Raw genomic sequence first — 5,000 nt, 5'->3', positions numbered from 1 at the left:
GCGCACCAGAAAGAACGAACATGAGCGCGCCCGCCCGGGCCAGGGCCCTGGCGCGACGGCCGCGCGACGGCCCGAGCGCCCCCGCCGCGCGCGAGCGCCCGCGCGCCGCTCGGCCGGGGGCGCCCGGCCCTGCGCAGAACCGAGCGACCACGCCGCGGACGCGCGAGCGCCCAGGCGCGACAGCGGGACGGCGCGCGCGTCCGAGAGGCCAATCGGCCTAGCGCGCCCGTCCTTGCGCGAACCCGGGCAACGGCCCGCCCGCCCGCGCGGCCCGGCCGCCCGCGCGACGCGCCCATCCGCGCGGGCCAAATGCGCAGAACCGAGCGACCACGCCGCGGCCGCGCGCGCGCCAAGGCGCGGGAGCACGACGAAGCGCGCGCCCGAGCGGCCGATCGGCCCAGCGCGCCCGTCCTTGCGCGTCACCGGCCAACGGCCCCGCGCACGCGCGGCGCGCCCGCCCGCGCGGCGCGACCATCCGCGCTGGGCGACGGGCTCGGGCGGAAGGCCCGCCCAGGCAGGACACACCCCCTTACCTCCCCAGCGGGGCATCCTCCGAAGGCCCACCCCAAGGGCTCCAGCGAATCGAGGAGCATTGCACACGGAAACGGCCCGGACGCGAGTCCCGGTCGCACGGGGTGCGCATCCCGAACGTCCGGGACGCGCTTCCCGGGAGGGCCGATGGAGGGAGCCGAAGTGGCGCACGGCCGCCGGGCACGGACGGCCGAAGGCAGCGCTCGTGCGCCGGGAAGTCGGTAGGCGCGTGCCGGCTCCGTCGGGGACGAAATGTGCCGGGCAAGTCCGCCGCGAGGCAACGGTCCTGTGCGGAGTGGAGCGGAAGGCCCGCCGCGGCGGCAGCAGACCCCCCCTCCCTACCACCCCGGCGGGGCATCCGCCCAAAGCCCACCCCAAGCGTTCCAAAGTACCGAGGAGCGTTGCAAACGGGAACGGCCCGGACACGCGACCCGGTCGCACGGGATGCGCGTCCCGGTCGCACGGGTCGCGCGTCCCGGGAGGGCCGACGGACGAAGCCGAAGTGGCGCACGGCCGCCGCGCACGGACGGCCGGCGGCGGCGCCCGTGCGCCGGAAAGTCGTCGGGCGCGCGACGGCTCCGTCGGGGACGAACGGTGCCGGGCACGACCGCCGCGAGGCAACGGACTTGTGCGGAGGGGGGCGGAAGGCCCGCCGCGGCGGCGCCAGCCCCCCCTCCCTACCACCCCGACGGGGCATCCGCCCAAAGCCCACCCCAAGCGTTCCAAAGTACCGAGGAGCGTTGCAAACGGGAACCGCCCGGACACGCGTCCCGGTCGCACGGGATGCGCGTCCCGGTCGCACGGGTCGCGCGTCCCGGGAGGGCCGACGGAGGAAGCCGGCGCACGGCCGCCGCGCGGACGGCCGGCGGGGGCGCCCATGCGCCGGGGCCTCGGCGGGCGCGGGCCGGCTCCCTCGGGGACGAACGGTGCCGGGCCCGCCCGCCGCGAGGCGACGGACTTGTGCGGAGTGGAGCGGAAGTCCCGCCGCGGCAGCAGCAGCCCCCCCTCCCTACCACCCCGGCGGGGCATCCGCCCAAGGCCCACCCCAAGCGTTCCAAAGTACCGAGGAGCGTTGCAAACGGGAACGGCCCGGACACGCGTCCCGGTCTCACGGGATGCGCGTCCCGGTCGCACGGGTCGCGCATCCCGGGAGGGCCGACGGAGGAAGCCGGCGCACGGCCGCCGCGCGGACGGCCGGCGGCGGCGCCCATGCGCCGGGGCCTCGGCGGGCGCGTGCCGGCTCCCTCGGGGACGAACGGTGCCGGGCGCGCCCGCCGCGAGGCGACGGACTTGTGCGGAGTGGAGCGGAAGTCCCGCCGCGGCAGCAGCAGCCCCCCCTCCCTACCACCCCGGCGGGGCATCCGCCCAAGGCCCACCCCAAGCGTTCCAAAGTACCGAGGAGCGTTGCAAACGGGAACGGCCCGGACACGCGTCCCGGTCTCACGGGATGCGCGTCCCGGTCGCACGGGTCGCGCATCCCGGGAGGGCCGACGGAGGAAGCCGGCGCACGGCCGCCGCGCGGACGGCCGGCGGCGGCGCCCATGCGCCGGGGCCTCGGCGGGCGCGTGCCGGCTCCCTCGGGGACGAACGGTGCCGGGCGCGCCCGCCGCGAGGCGACGGACTTGTGCGGAGTGGAGCGGAAGTCCCGCCGCGGCAGCAGCCGCCCCCCCTCCCTACCACCCCGGCGGGGCATCCGCCCAAAGCCCACCCCAAGCGTTCCAAAGTACCGAGGAGCGTTGCAAACGGGAACGGCCCGGACACGCGTCCCGGTCGCACGGGATGCGCGTCCCGGTCGCACGGGTCGCGCGTCCCGGGAGGACAGACCGAGCAAGCCGAGGTGCCGCTCACGGCCGCCGCGAGGGACGTACGGCGCCGGCGCCCGCGCCCCGTGGCACGGCCTAGAGCGTGCCCCCCTGCCACCCCATCGGGGCATCGGCGCAAAGCCCACCGCGGGGTAGATAACCGAAGGCAACGAGGGACGGTGGATGCACATATCCGAGCAGTGGCGATAGGGCCGGAGGGAGCACCGACAGGGCCGTGAGATTTTAAAGTACCGAGGGAATTTGCAAACCGGGCCCGCCCCTCCCCCCGTCCATCGCACGCCGATCGGGGGTCCGGCGCCCCGCGGGGGGCTGCCGGCATGCGCTCCCGGTGCAGGCATCGACGAGCCGCCCGCGACCTCCACTCGGGTCCGAGCCCCCAAGCGCGGATGCCGAAACGCGCCGGCCGCGGCAGCCCCACCCCTGCCACCCCATCGGGGCATCGGCGCAAGGCCCACCCTGGGGTAGATAACCGAAGGCAACGAGGGACGGTGGATGCACATATCCGAGCAATAGCGATAGGGCCGGAGCGAAGACCGAGGGGGTCGGGGGGTTTTAATGTTCCGAGGGAAGTTGGAAACGGGGCCCGCCCGGACGCCCGTCCCTCGCACGCCGATCGGGGGTCCCGCACCCCGCGGGGGGCTGCCGGCATGCGCCCCTAGTACAAGCATCGACGAGTCGCCCGCGACCTCCACTCGGATCCGGCGGCGCACGCGCGGATGGCGAAACGCGGCGGCCGCGGCTGCAGCCCCCCTACCACCCCGTTGGCGCGTCGGCGCAAAGCCCACCCCGGGGAGGATAACCGAAGGCGACGAGGGACGATGCATGCACATATCCGAGCAAATACCGAGAGGGTCGGGGGGAAGACCGAGAGGCAAGGGGTGTTTAGAGTACCGAGGGAAGTTGCGAAAGGGGCCCGCCCGGACGCTCGCCGCTCGCAGGCGATCCGGCGGGGCGCACGGAGGGCGCCGCCCATCGCCGGAGCTTGCTCGGTCATCTCTGCCGCACGGACACGTAAGCGCCGCCGCGCAAGGTTCGGCCGGCGGGGCGGACGGTTCGCCGCCGCAGGCCTTTCCCGCAGCCGGAACGTGGGCCCGGCGTTGCGCGCCGGCGGGCCGCGCAATCCGCCGGGGCGCACGGCGGGCGCCGCCCGTCGCCGGGGCTTCGCTCGGTCATCTCGGCCGCACGGACACGTGCGCGCAGCCGCGGAAGGTTCGGCCGGCGGGGCGGACGGTTCGCCGACGCAGGCCTCTCCCGCGGCCGGAACGCGGGACCGGCGTTGCGCGCCGGCGGAAGGCGCGATCCGGCAGGGCGCACGGCGGGCGCCGCCCGGGCTTCGCTCGGTCATCTCGGCCGCACGGACACGTGCGCGCCGCCCATCGCCGGGGCTTCGCTCGGTCATCTCGGCCGCGCCGCCACGTGCGCGCCGCCGCGGAAGGCTTGGCCGGCCGGGCGGACGGTTCGCCGCCGCAGGCCTTTCCCGCAGCATGCGCCCCTTCGCCCGAACGACCGCGGGACTCCGGTACGGCCTAGCCGTCGGCCGCCCGGCTGCAAGCCGTCGGGGCCGCTCGATCCCCGTCGCGTGCCGGCCGCCGCTCGGGCCAGCCGGCCGGCTGCCGCACGTAACCTCTGACCTCATCAGCGGTCGATCTGCACCGCGCTGGTCTTCGGTGCGGACCCGTCGGGGCCGTGCCGCGCCGGCCGTCGCATCCGGTTCCGCAGGCGCCGCCCGGTTGCCTCCCGCCCTCGTGCGCTCGCGCCGGCCGGGCGACGCGGTGCCCGCGGGACTCGGGCATGGTTGAGCCGTCGGCCGCCCGGCGGCATGCCGCCGCCGCTCCGCGCCGCGTGCCGGCTGCGCTCCTCCCCGCGCCCGTCCGCGGGCGGGCCCGCCGCCGCTCGCGCCGGCCGGGCGACGCGGTGCCCGCGGGACTCGGGCATGGTTGAGCCGTCGGCCGCCCGGCGGCATGCCGCCGCCGCTCCGCGCCGCGTGCCGGCTGCGCTCCTCCCCGCGCCCGTCCGCGGGCGGGCCCGCCGCCGCTCGCGCCGGCCGGGCGACGCGGTGCCCGCGGGACTCGGGCACGGTTGAGCCGACGGCCGCCCGGCGGCATGCCGCCGCCGCTCCGCGCCGCGTGCCGGCTGCGCTCCTCCCCGCGCCCGTCCGTGGGCGGGCCCGCCGCCGCTCGGCCTAGCCCCCCGGCTGCCGCACGTAACCTGCGACCTCGTCGGCGCTGGATGCGCGTCGTGACAGTTTTCGGTGGGGCGCCGCGGAGGCGCCGGGGGCCCATGCGACGGGCCAGGGGGCGAACGGAGGGCTCGGTCAGCCCTAACAGGGGACCGGCGACAAAGGAGCGGTCGCGCAAAGCTTCGTAAGGGACCCAGACGACGGGCCTACCGATCCGAAGCACCGCGCACGGACGCGCAGCGGGCCCACGACGGGCCGACACGGAAGGCCCGCCGCCAAGGCCGCAAAACCGACAAAGGAACCCACGGGGACGCACCAGAGCGGGCAAAGCTTTCACCGAACGGGACGGGACCGAGCCCCCGCAACAGGCGAGGGCGACGGATCCGACCAAGTAAGGCCGATCCCGCTCCACGCACGCGCGGCCGCAGGAACTTCGTGAGGGACGGGACGACCGGCCGACCGAACCG

Source organism: Phoenix dactylifera, chromosome 10, assembly GCF_051530095.1.
Source record: "Phoenix dactylifera cultivar Ajwa chromosome 10, Ajwa_hap1_PhDact_Kaust_v1.1, whole genome shotgun sequence".
NCBI lineage: Eukaryota > Viridiplantae > Streptophyta > Magnoliopsida > Arecales > Arecaceae > Phoenix > Phoenix dactylifera.
This window is presented reverse-complemented; position numbering follows the sequence as displayed.